We start from the raw sequence: 14,261 nt of genomic DNA on the forward strand, positions 1-14,261 counted from the left end.
AAAGGAAGGAAACAAAATGACTCCTAATGTTATTCTCCTATATTCATACATCAGTGCATTATTTAGCCACCATTCAGAAAGGCTTCATCTGAAGCAAACATTGAGGGAATAAATTGAGGCCCACAACTAGATATCACACAGAGATAGAGACCTTGGAACACGCAACTCTACAGGAGATGTCTCCATCAAATCTCTCCACTCAGAGTTCAGGGAACCCTGCAGAAGAGGAGGAAGAAAGAAGAGAGGCTAGGAGAACAAGGACCCCTAAAACAACTTTGCAAATCTGAAATGAACTCACAGAGGCTAAAACAGCTGTCACAGAGCCTAGCCCCAGTTCTCTGGCATATTTACTAGAGCTTTGGGTTTAGTACTTTGATGGGATGACTCCTATTCAGCAATGTGAATGAGTAGGTCCCTGATTCTTGTGCCTGCTCTTGAGGATTTCATTTTTCTGTCAGCCTTTCTTGTGCAACTTTTATATGATAGTTTTTGCTTTATATTTTATTTTATTTTGTTATGTTGTGTTGTTATCTCTTAAATGTCTGTTCGTTTCTAATAGAAGATAGTGAATCAGGATGGGAGAGGAGATGGGAACTATGTAGAGAGATATTATACTATATTCAGATTATATTATATGAAAAAAATCATGCTTGGTAAGAGGAATAAATTGAAATATTAAAAATATTTTATTATTTCTTTTATAACCAAATATGATATATTTGGACCATATTTACCAACAATTCTCTTGATGATGAGTTATAGTAAGTAGCACTACTTGATAGTAATTAGGAGTTCTGTACTTACTAATGGTATGGCTTTGTTAGGGGAAATATGACACTAAGAATGGGCTTTGGAGTTTTAAATAAATGAGACCCACTGAAGCTCTCTTCAAGATAGCTGGAGTTCTGGATATAGAACCCTCAGTAACATTTCAAGAACCATATCTGTCCACATGCTACCATGTTGCTTGCCATGATGATAATCGACTGAACCTGTGAAACCTTATGAAACAGGCACAATTTAATATATTCCTTTATAAGAGCTTCCATAGTCTATTGAAAGCAATAAATCATTGAATAAGACACCCTAAATGAAAACTGGTTCTTTCATCAAGAGCTATAAATTATCTACAGCACAGATTCTCATCCAGGGATTAGGGCATGTGAACACTATATCCCTCTATGGTGGAATGTTGACTGTGGTGATTTCATACAGGTTTTAGATAGGCAGCCAAAGAGACTGTGAGTTCATAAATTCAGCAGTCTGATAATTTCAAGAGTCCACTATTTTACTATAGTCCTCTACGTCTTCTGGCCCTTACATTCTCTCTGCCACTTTCACAGTGCTCTCTAATCCCAAGGAGGAAGGGTAATGCAAAGTGTTTGTGACTGCCCACTCATCTGGATTATATTCTGTACATTTTGACTAATTATAAGTTTCTATGTTAACCACCCTCAACTATACAAAAAAACTTGTCTGATGAGATGTGAGAGGTGCACTCATCTGCAGGTAAAAAAGATACAGATTTGAATGCATTTATACTTTGTTCATTTATCACAATAATTGTAATAAATTCACAGTGGGGCCTATGAGTTCCCCAACAGTGGTCTCATAGCCATATTTGCAGGATTCCCCTTTTATTAGTTAAATTAATTTCACTGTTAAATAGTAACAAAAATACAAATCAATGACCTGTTTGCCAAGGACCACCCTGGGATTGAAGAGGGTGAGAAAGGCATCCTGAGAGAAGGCATGTTTACAGAAGAAAGAGAAATGAGTCAAAGTCAAATTGTGGGTTACACCTGATAGACTATGTTTTGCTCAAGACACCTTTCCTACATCTGTAGACAGCTTTCTCTTGCAATTCCAAAAACTCCCAAGATAGCTCTTCTCTTGAAGATCAAAAGCCTGGTCTTTTATTCACATATAAATTTACTCATTAATCCAGCTTCCCTTAGGATTATCCAATGAATCAGCATCCCAAGACCCCAGCCCCTTGATCTTTAGAAAGAGACAACAAACCCATTTTTTAATATTGCAAATATATTCAGAGATCAGTCTGCCTTTTTTAATCATAGACAATAAGCTAACTGGATTGAATCTTGCACTGAGATCACCATTCCTGCCAAATCTGTGCCTAAACTAGCTCTGTACCAGGCTGACCTTGAACTCAGGGATATCCCTGCTTTTGTATCTACCTAACAAGCTGGTTCACACTGTAGCTACCTCTGCTTTTTTAGGTCTGTGACGCTCCTTATACATATCATATTGCATCCTTATATTGTGCATTGCTGGTCTTGTGCTTTCAGAGTTCTTTCCCTCAGCACAAAGCACTGCTCTGAAGGTCTCTGCCTTTACTCTTTTGCTCAAAAATTAGCCACACCCTAGCCTCTCAGACTCCTGATGTCTCTGATTATCATGGAGACATTAACTTTGGCAGAGAGAACATTCCTTTGAGGAAGAACATGAATATTATATAAACAAACCTAATGCCCACAGGATCCATCAGCATTCATGGTGTCTCATACCCTCCTGGCTCTTTTTCAGCGACAGTAACCATGTCATACCTTCTCTTCTACATGGCCAAGTAGGAGTAGGCACCTGATCTTATGGAAAACAGCATGGATCCTCCACTTGAAACAGACATAGCATCCTTGAGATCATACTACTGATTAAGGTCCATAGGAAGCAGAGCCAGTGTATCAAAGATTGACACATTGCTCACATCAGTGACATTACAATAGCTATCACTAACAAAAGGGCCTGGTGTATGGTAGATGGTGAATTAGGAAGAACATGAAACTTCTCAGCCATCTCAATCTTCAGTTATAAACTAGATACATTGTACGCTTTTAGCAACACATTCTAATATTAATAATGGTAACCTGTTACTTATATTGTGCTTTCTAGTGAATTCCTTTTATTCCTATTCACCATTCTAATGACCATGCTGCTTCTAATATAAGTATTGATGCAGGTGTTCAGGGAAACAATATGTCCCTAGCAAATGAACTTTCCCAAAGATAATTTGGATTCTTTATGAGATGGAAAAGGGCAGTAAAAGATTTTAATCTCACTGGAAATCAGTAGGAAGGTAGGCTTACTCATTGACAGTAGGAGTACTGTCAAAGATCTGAGGCTAGAGATACTGAGGGAGAATAAACTAGCTGAAAAGTGGCACAAATGTTCAGAGACTGTGACAAAAACTCCTGGGGGGGGGCATTTAGCCAAAACCACATATAATTGTGAGTTTTAACATAAAATTAACACACTAGTATACTACTTGATGCTAGTACAGGTGATTTTAAAACTAACTCCACTTTAAATCTAATTCCAGGCTTTTAATATGGTTTGGACAGATTTGTCCTTTCGTCCTAAAGGAGGGGCTTGCTTTGGGTAGAGGGGCTAATTTTTCACAGTAATGAAGGGATATATATCTGTCTTTGCCTAAATATTGCCACATGTAATGTGTGTGTTCTACAGTAGATAGCCAGCAAGAGCCACAATGAACCTATCAAGGGAGATAAAACATGGGTGGGCTCAGGACACAGCACTGACTAGATGACATAAAAACCTGTCCTTCCAAAGGAACTTTTGACTTCCCACAGTGTCCTCAAGCCCATGATTCATGTCACATATTTGAATGTGTGGCTATCTGAACACAAACACAATCAGTGTTGCTCCCTTAAAACATTCTCATGCCAGAACCTGGACTTTGATTTACCAAGCAGAAATCCAGAGTAATACAGTCAATTGTTTTCAAGCGTTCCACAGTTAATGGCTAAGTCTTATAATACTGCAAGTGAATAAGAGAACACACATTTTCTCCATGGTCACAAGTGTCCAGAAATCCCAGGTTTGGTTCCCGGATATGTTCTACAACCACCATCCCTTCATGAGAAACATAGTTAAAAGGCAGTAGTTAGAAGACTACAGTTCCAGCACAGGTAAATCATGGACTTGAACAATAGTACCTGGCCAGAGCAGGGAAAACATAACTAGCTACCAATGTATACCCTGTCAGCACATGAGAACAAGGGGCCTTGCATATTTATGGACAACATGATCACTAACATAGTTATTTTGGTGACAAGTTGGCAGAAGTTGGGACAAATTAAAGCAAATGATCCCAAAAGTTTTTTCACCTCACAAGCTGGGCTTTGTAACACCATGTGTGTGCTTCATCCATACTGTATATATTTATTCACTCTTCATCTATTTGTGATTGTTGTCGGTACTGTTCATTCTAGAATCCAGGGCCATGAACATTCCAGTCCAATATTCTCCTGATAAATTATAATCCACCTCAAGTTAAAAGATTAAGTATTCAGAGGTCAGGTTAGGAAACAAGCTATATTTACTTTTAAAGGCAGATACAAGGGGCAATACCCTGCAGGTTGAGTGACAGCAATGAACCATGATGACTGTAGAGAATCTGAGATGAAGAGACGGAGAGTGGGGTTCAGGCATTTGAGCTTAGGAAGCAGCCTTGGCCACCATGTTTCTCCTCTCAAGGCTGAAGGACCCTGTGGGAAGATGGAAAGCTGATCAGACATGTAGGTATATAATTTCCAGGGAAGGGTCTCTAAGAAACACCTCTAACTATTTCCCCAAAGCTAACTGTTTCCAGAGTTGCTTGCACATAGATTGGCAGAGAAAAATCATGGACCATGCTGGAAGATAGCTGAGGCCTGGATGCCCATTGTGATCCACAGAATTAAGTGGGGTAAGACTTCTGTGACCTCACAGGATAAATCCAAAACCTAGTGACTGCAGTGTTCTCTACCTGAGGCAAATCAGTGTAAATCAAGGAGTTTTGGTATTCACAGCAAACCCACATGTCTAGGTAAGTTTGAGCTGTGATCTAGAATGGATACTATCTGGAATTCATCATGTGAATGACTCACTCAGTTTAAGATAATTATTCATGTGGATATTAAATGACAAGACTAAAACATAGTAAGTACTTGAAGTGTCCCTGACTGGGGAGAGTTCATTGCAAGAAGAACAAGAAATGACAAGAGTTAGAGGTCTCATAGTAGTGGGATTTGCCACCCAAGAACTCAGGGAGAGGAATCCCTCCCCTCACCAAGGAGAGAGGCCTTTGAATAAAGTTACACATGAATACCTAAGCCAGGACTCCAGCCTCCAGTCTAGAAAAGAAAAAAATGAAGCATTGGTGTCTGCATGCATACATTTTACCAACACTCATTGGTCATCCAGGAAAAGCAGACAAAGCACACAGGGTACTGGTGTCTGAGTTTACCTGAGATCTTCAGACCCTGGCAGTGGTAAACTTTTCATTTGTACTCAGATAGCTGCCACAATGTGAGCATAAACATCAATGTCACTATCACAGGAAACATTAAGACAGCACACTGTCCTTGTACTTATATTAGATGTGTATTTTTCATTTGTGTGTGTGTTTCTGCTCACGTGTGTGGTCCTGTCTGCAGGTCCATGTCCATATGTGTGAAGGTGTCTGTAGTTGACATTTAATGAGGTCATGTCTTTCTCTACTAAGATATACATTGTTTTATATGAGTCAGGGCAATTCTATGTGCAGACTTGTTAAGATGACACACACAATATGTATAGCCTATTTGTTGGGACAGTGTGCTCATCACAAAGTGAGAAAGCATGGCATTCCTCCTGCTATACATACAGACACATGATAAAGATGGACAGAGGTGGGATCAGGGCTCTGTTCCGTCATAGAATAGCTCATGGCCATGATAAAGTCCATGACCTTGATAGGAGGAAATATAGGTCTACTAGGATAGAATGGTATTCAGTAGGAAGTATAGGTTTGTAGGTTTATGTGGGGTCCCATGTCAGCTACACCACTGGTCATGTCTACTTAGGGAGGCGGGACACAAGAAGTGTGACTGTGCTCTACCCCATGGCTTCACTGGGTGGGTGTCGGGTCATAGGGAAGCAGATGGACATCACTCTGGGAATAAGGAAGCACTATCTGAGATCTTGGGGACTCCTGTAGCTGGCCCGGCGGTCCCTGGCCCATCAAGGAGGCCAGGGCTATTGGGTTCTCAAGCTCTTGGGCATCCAGGTATTGAGGAAAGTTTGGGCTATGTACTTGGAGAAATCCATACAGGATTTCTAAGAGGCCTAATTTGTTCTCAGTGTGTTATACTAGAAGGTAGGGCTGATAAAGGGTATGAAGCACAGTGTGGTCCATGAAGTAATCTTTAACAGGACCTGTTATATAGCCATAGAAACAGTTGAAATGTCAGCAGGAAATGTGCTAATAATTAAGCAAAGAAGTACTCAGGGAAATGATAACCACAACTCACTAAAGCATGAGGCCACAGGACGACTATACCCAGTTTGTACCATATGAAAAGAATCCAGGTACAGAATGAAGCTCTGCTCTTGTACCCTATAGTGGGGACAACTTTGAACTATGGAAGCTTACAGTGTCCTGGGAAGGTAGAAGATACTTCACAGAGTCCTACTTTCTGAAGTTGTGAAGGTACTTTGCTATTATTCAAGTCAGTAATCTTGCCTTCTTTAAACATGTGTTGTCTGCAGCATGACTGAAGGTGTGAAATACAGTGGAAATAGCATCCCAGCACTCTATGTAAGCCAATATTAAATTTAAATTCTATGTTACTTAGCTCATATGGTCTTGTTGTATATTTATATAAGTGTCTGTGCCCTTAGGTATGCAGGTTTGCATGTAAGAACAGGAGAAAAGACAAGAATACTGGTGAGTGGGGCTCAAGGAAGTGTGTGAGGTATTCCTAATCTAACACAACAATGGATCTAGAAAGAGTTCAAACATAATGAACACAAAGATTTATGCATAGAGGCATGCCATATAGAAGCTCAAGGAGAAGACATTATACATATGCCATTTAGAAAGCCCTCTGGAAGAAACTGTCAAGTCTATACTTGGTCTAAGGCCCAAGGTTTGAGCCTACAGAAGGTTAGTGGTTAATTCCTTACATCACCCACCTAGGAAATCCACTCAGGTAGTACATTCTGCACAGGGTAGATAGGGATTGCTTCACTGGACCTTCTCTTAGGCTTTTCTAGTCAAGAATCTTCCCAGAAAAAATCTATTCACCTCATTGATCCTTCCTTGTCCGGCCATAGGCATGCCATACTCTCTCTTCATCTTTCATACTTAAACTGATTATAATACATATGTTAATACATTTTTGGATGACTGTGTTTATATGTGTGTGGAGGAACTAGTCAGTTGTTCTGTTGTTGTTTTGTTTTGTTTTTGGGTTTTTTGTTTGTTTTTGTTTTTTTTTTTATTCTATTAATCTCCATCTGTATTTGAGAAATGGCAAGGCAGAGACTGCAGTGGTCTGAGGACTCTGGTTTCCAAACTGTGCCCGAATTAAGCTCTGTTCTGATTCTCTTCTCCAGTGAGTGACATTCTCAGGATTCAGCTAGGGAAACTTTATGACATCCTGCTTTCTGGGTAATGCTACTTCAAGCTGTATTTAATAGTGGTTAAGTGACAGGTTGAATGCTAAATTTGTTAATCAGTTCTATAACCAAATACTGCAGATGGCTCAATCTAAGTCTCATGACAAGAGAAACTTGATGTTAACCTGAGAATCAGAAATAATAGACCAATGTTTGAACTTTGTACATTGTGTTGAAGGAGAATTCAGCCCAACTTGCATGGCTCTAAGAAGAAGTGAAATTCCTTACAGGAGAAGAAATAGAAGACAGTGTCCCACGAATGGCCCTAAGCGAAAGCTGTAGGATGATGTCATTACACAAGTAAGGCAAGTACAAGATAGAATGAGGCCTGTAATTGGATGAGAACAAAGGGTGGGTGGGAGAAAAGTTTGAGGGAAGAGGACAGGAGAAGCCACAGAATAGAACAAGGAGGCTGACGTTATGATTCCACTCTGTGTATTTGCAGGTTGTTATGAATATTCTTAAGGGATAGATGTGTACAGGGCTTTGTATGTTTAGGTGGGCAATTGTATCTTATCAATTGGATCAGAGGTTATTGTGTTGTTTGTTCTTTCTTGTAGCAATTTAAGTTTAAGAGAGTGTGTGGCAGCTAGAGACCCGAAGTCACCAAGGAATTGGGATGTATGTTTCTGGCAAGATATCTACCAGATATCTTGGGGCACTGTGGTGCCAGATCTAGTGGGGGGGTAAAATATAGTCCATTTCTTATAAATTTTACAACAATAGAAAGCCTTCAATACTCCCTACAAGAACCATTCCAAAAGGTATGCCTGGGCAACCTTTGATCTTTTTTAAACTCTAAAGCCTGGCCTTTGTGACCTCATATCCAGGGCTAAAGTCACAATTACAAATATGCCCTGCTTTGGATGGCAGAAGAGTCCATTATATTGGGCTATGATTTACAGTCATGAGAAAGTAGGTACTGATTCTTTCAGGTAAGTCAGCGTGGTGGTTTGAATATGCTTGGCTCAAGGAGGTGTCTCTTTATTCTAGTAGGTGTTGTCTTATTGAAGGGTGTCAATGTTGGGATTGGCTTCGAAATCTTCTTTCTAGTTGACTGGTAGTCAATCATCTGTTGTTTGCCTTGGGACCAAGATGTAGAACTCTAAATTCCTCCAATGCCATGCCAGACTGGAAACTGCTGTGCTTGCCACCATGGTGATAATGGACTGAACATAAGAACCTGTAAACCAGGCCCAATTAAATGATGTCCATTGTAAAAGTTGCCTTGGTCATGTCTCTTCACAGCAATGGGAACCTTAACAAAGAGAGTCAGTGGAGAAAATTTTTTGAGTAAAGACATGATCTTACATTAGTGTATATGCTTGGCAGAGGGCTTTCTAGAAAGGGATGATTATGGGACATAATTTGGTATTTGAAGAGTTTTTGAAGTACAAGTGTGACCATAAGAAGAGATGAAATCAGAAAGACCAGAAAAATACATGACACACAGTCAGAGGACACAATCTCCATACCTATGAATTGGGCCTTGTGAAGATCTACACAGCCTCTAATGTTTAAGTGGGACATCCTCTAGGCACATGGAGGACTAACCTTTCTTGTTTCTCTTAAATACCTGTGGTATTCTAGCAAAAGATCTGATAACAGAAGGAAGGGAAGCCTGCATGATAACTTTGTGGAATATACCCTCTTTGTACCTACTTAGAAGCAACAATCTTTCCACATGACCTCACAGGGCCTCTCCACTACTGGCACAGCCACCTATGCAACAGGAAGTACTTTGCGAACTATCTTTCCCTCCTCCATCTTTTATCTTTCTATTTCTCTAATGTATGCTGTGCTTCCTCTGGACTGTGGGCTGTATGTTCTTTATCAGTATATTATTTCCCTGGGGATAGTTCAAAGATATTCTACATGTACTAGAGATGCTAGAGAAGGTCACCAATTAAATTTCTCTATCAATATCCACACATCTATTTTATTTTCCAGAAAGGCTGCTAATAAACCAAAACTAAACAAAAAATAGGTTTGGACAAACGTGGAATCCAAAGACTCTACAACCTTAACTGTAAAAAAAAAAAAATCTGATACAGTATACCCAGAAAACATATGCATCAGGCAAAATTCTGAGAACAAAAAAGCGCAGAAAAAAGAATGATATAATGAAAATTGTCAAAACAAACATGGGCCCTGAAGTAGCTGGATCTAAATGTGAAAGTGAAAGTATTTGAGATTTAAACATGACCCCAAAGACCCAAACATAGAAGAGAAGTGTTCCTAGGCCTAAAACAGACCATTATAAAGGCCCAAAGACAGAAGTATGCCTTGGAGTAATGATGATGCCTGGGGCAAAAAAAGTTGTGTGCCTGGAAAAAAAATGTAACCCTGAAGAAACTGTGCACAGAACAAGATGAAAAGGGGTCCAGAATCAGATCCAGACCATACTGATGAATCTGATACTGAAAGAGATGTGGGACTTGATAAATTTCTGAAATGAAAGAGGCCTGGCCCAAACCAGGAAAAGGAGTGTGCCAAGGACAAACCCTAAACATGAAGAATCCCATCCCTAAAGAAAGAAGAGATATGGGTCTGCACCAACCTCTAATCTTGAAGATGTGGGTTTATGTAAATTCATGAAATGATAGAGGATTGGGCCAAACACACACACACACACACACACACACACACACACACACACACACACACACACACACACAATCTGCCTGGGCTAAAGAATTTCTAGTGCAAAAACAAGCTAGATAGGCCTGGGCCCATCTCTGATCCTGAAGAAAACTGGGCCAAAACCCAGAACATATAGGTCCCTAGGCCTAGATCTGGGTGAAATAGAGAGACAAAGATGTATGAGTGGGCCAATTCTTCAACCTGAAGAAACCCAAGCCAAAAAAGAGAAGGTAGTACAGCCCCATCAATCCCTGATCCTGAGGATGCCAAGTCTCAAAAAGAGAGGAGTTATGGGCCTAGGTTCATCCCTGAACTTGAAAATGCCCAGGGCCAAAAGAAGAGGAAATATGGGCCTGGACCCATCCTTGACCTGTAGATGCCTGGGCTCCGAAAGATAAAAAAAAAAAAAAAAATATGACGCCTGGGTCCATCCTTAACATGGAAGATACCCAGGTCCAAAAAGGGAAGAAATGTGGGCATGGGCCATTTCCTTACCCTGAAGATAGATGCCAAACTCCAAACCAAGAAAATGTATGGTTTCACAAAGAGAAAAGCTAAGGGTCTGTGCTCATCCTTGACCTTGAAGATGTATTAGCCCAAAAAGAGAAGACATTTTTTCCTATGTACATTCAAGAAATTAAATAGGCCTGCATCAAAAAGAGAAATAAACTGTGCCTGGAACAGTTGCTGACTCTGAAGAAATATGTTCTTCACTAAGGTAAAATTAGGTGAGATTACACAAAGTATGCCTGTTCCAAACTTAAAGGGAAACAAATGTATGGCTAGAGAATAAGCCATGAGGCATTCTGACCCAAGGAATTAATTAAAATTGATATTTAAACAAACCAAGGCATCAATGCAGAAATGTGCTTTCTTGTTCAGTAATAATCTTGGACCCACCTACAATACTTCCTATATTGATTAATATAAGCTGACATCTTTAGATTCAAATATATGGATCACATGTACATATATTTCCTCCAACACATGTGAGCACAGATGTCACTATCATCATAATAAACCTAGGGCTCATCTAATAACCTATCAATAAAGATATATCTTATAAATTGTTTAATACTGCATCCTATAATCTATCCAAGAAAATTCTTGACCTCAAATAACTTTTTTCTGTTTCTTTCATTTCCTTTTCTTCCCTCTTCTTTTCTTTTTCTTTTTTCTTTTTTCCTTTTTTTTCTTTTTTCTTTTTCTTTTTTTAATGCAACAAACATTTTCCAAATGTAACTCAGGCCACAGTCTATTATCCAAGTAAAATTTGTCCACATGCCAGTTAATCAGAGCAAGATATTTGCTCTAAAAAGGTGAACTTGATGATAGCTCAATTATTAAAACAGGTGCAAAGGCATAATAAACAGATACCAAATAAAAAACTGAAGCTATTTAGACTCCAAACGACATGAGGCTATATTATCTTCAAGGATGTGTAGACTGTCCCTTCCAATCCAGGACACAATATGAGCAGAAAGAAGCCACATCTTAAAGGAAACAAGCTTATTGAGCTAATTCACCAAAGGAAATGGACATACCCATGATTCTGATCTGGTGTGATGCTAGACATTATCATCAGGTCTATTTATTTTGTTGGATAAACCAACATCTCATTTGTGAGCCAGGACATGCCATATTTTGACTCACCGACAACCATTCAGCAATGACTGAGATTACCATCAAATAACCATGAAATACCATCAATGCTATCTGGATGCTCCTTGTGGTACAATAGTGGTTTGTGGACTTTACTAGTTATTCTTCTGACATCAGCAACACTCACATATCAATGTGTCACAGCAACTTCATTGTTTTTTAAGTATACTGGGTCACACAGAAAATAAAATAATACTTGGAATCAAAGGTGTTTGGGCCACATCCAGAAATTCTCTGTGCCCAGGTCTTCCTAAGTAAGGACTTCCAGAAATCATGGATAACAACTGGGCCTCACATGTGACCTTGGTCATATTTCACATAGGGACATCAATAGGTACCTAATAACTCCCTACCAAGAATTCTTGTCTCAGCTTAAATTCAAGGATGTTTGGGCTATATCTTTATATGACCCAAGACAAACATTATTACAAAGGATACCAGACCACATCATCGATTTAAAAGAGTCAGAGGCTTATATAAATAATCAAACAAAATGGATATACATAAATATAAAGCATCATGTGAATCTAGCCTTATTTAAGTTCAAAAGATATTTTTCCTTGCCAGTCTCTGCTCAACAGAAATCATGGAATCATACAAAGGCCTTCCTTGCCTTATAGATACCTGACAAACAAAAACCAAATCTCAAGTGTATGTGGGCCATGACCTCTCTTCTTCCAACCCAGGAAACATTAATTCAGGAATCAAGAATCAAACCACATCATTCATGGTGTCTGACCCACATGACCATCAAAAAATATGAGCTGAGTTTATAGTTAAGGATGTATGGACTACACCCTCTATTTATGTCCAACCATATCCTATCTGGACTCCAAGAAATACATTAACAGTTGATGTAAATTGTGAGCCCATATTAAATTCTCCAAGTATGGATTCACTGTACTAACAAGAGGGTTGGTGGCTTAATCATTGAATTCCCACTTATTACCTCCAGATTAATAGGCTAAATCTTTTTACCCTCATTTCACCCAACTCAGGTAGCATTCTCAATTAGAGATTAAAGATTACTTCACAAACCATCACATTTGATTATCAAATACCATGGGTACATTTGGGGATCAAAGGTGTATGGGCTGCACCCAAGAATTCCATGTTCAAGTTTGTCTGGACTACTATGGATCAAAGTTAACAGTTTGCCCTCAAAAGGGACTACACCAAATACTAATCCAACAAGGTTGGACAAACATTAGTACCTTTGTGTGATGTTCTGAAGAATAATATAAGACCACAATGTGATACTAATGAAATCCTGGAAGCTTACCAAAAACACTAGGTCCAGCTTAAATTCCTGGGTATGTTTGGGATGTACCCTCTCTTTTTATGATCCTGAACAATCTAAACTACAAGGAAGCTAGGACCATGGTATTCCCTGAATAGAAACAAGGACTAACCTGAATAACAAAACAATATAGAAATAGTCTAACATACATGACTAACCGGCATTGCCCTTATCTTGACTTCAAGTGTTTTTGTGATCCAAGCAAGCATTGCTCAGTGGATTATTGACCATCAACTTATTATCAATATATGCTGGAGAGCCTTGATCAATGAATCCAGTGAGAGATTATAATAGAATGTATTTGGAACTTTATATTAACTCGACCCAAGATACCAAGACAAGCCCTTTATGATGTCAGGGCACATGGGAACATTAAGCTGGGTAGACAGATCCTATCTTGTGCACAGATCCTATCTGGGTTTCAATATAGTTGATGCTAATTGAGAGTTAAGTCAGTACTAAGCCTGCTAAGTATGCTAGTCTCACTTTAAACAGAAATGGTGCTTGTCTCACAAGTGACATAAAGGCAGTCTTAAAATAATATCAATGATGTTCTAACATATTGGGACAAGGTAAAATCCAAGGGTATCTGAGTTACACCCTATCTTTATATCACCTAATACTATCCTCAAAGAACCTATACAAAAATGATACAATATGCCCTTAAATGGGACAAGGACTGTTGACTTGAATCTTCAAAGCTAAATACATAAGAATCTTGCTGAAAACAATCTACAGTTTCAATGCAATCCCTCATCAAAATCCCAAAACAATTCTTCATAAAGTTAGAAAGAGCAATTTGCAAATTCATTTGGAATGACAAAAAAACCAGGATAACAAAAATTGTACTCAACAATAAAGAATTTCTGTAGGACTTAACATTCCTGAACTCCAGCTGTATTACAGAGCAATAGTGATTAAAAAAATGTATGGTATTGGTACAGAGACAGGCAGGTAGATAAATGTAATAAAATAGAAGACCCAGAAATTAACCCACACACCTATGGTCACTTACTCTTTGACATAGGAACTGAAACCATCCAGTAGAAAAAAGATAGCATTTTCAACAAATAGTGCTGGTTCAACTGGTGGTCAACTTCGGCATGTAGAAGAATGCAAATTGATCCATATTTTTATTTCATTATGTTTCAAATGTTATTCCCTTTTCCAGTTCCCTGTCCATAAGCCCATTATC

At 38.9% G+C, this 14,261-nt stretch overlaps 1 long non-coding RNA gene across 1 annotated transcript; it reads left to right on the forward strand.

Moving 5' to 3' along the window:
* Positions 1–4,269: 4,269 nt before the first annotated feature.
* Positions 4,270–10,140, forward strand: LOC120102234 (uncharacterized). Its single transcript, XR_005503454.2, has 4 exons — positions 4,270–4,846; positions 6,550–6,598; positions 6,682–6,727; positions 7,640–10,140. It is a non-coding gene; the product is annotated as an uncharacterized LOC120102234 (long non-coding RNA).
* The last annotated feature ends 4,121 nt before the right edge of the window (positions 10,141–14,261 follow it).

The sequence above is a fragment of the Rattus norvegicus genome, chromosome 4 (assembly GCF_036323735.1).
Source record: "Rattus norvegicus strain BN/NHsdMcwi chromosome 4, GRCr8, whole genome shotgun sequence".
In the NCBI taxonomy this organism is placed as follows: Eukaryota; Metazoa; Chordata; class Mammalia; order Rodentia; family Muridae; genus Rattus; species Rattus norvegicus.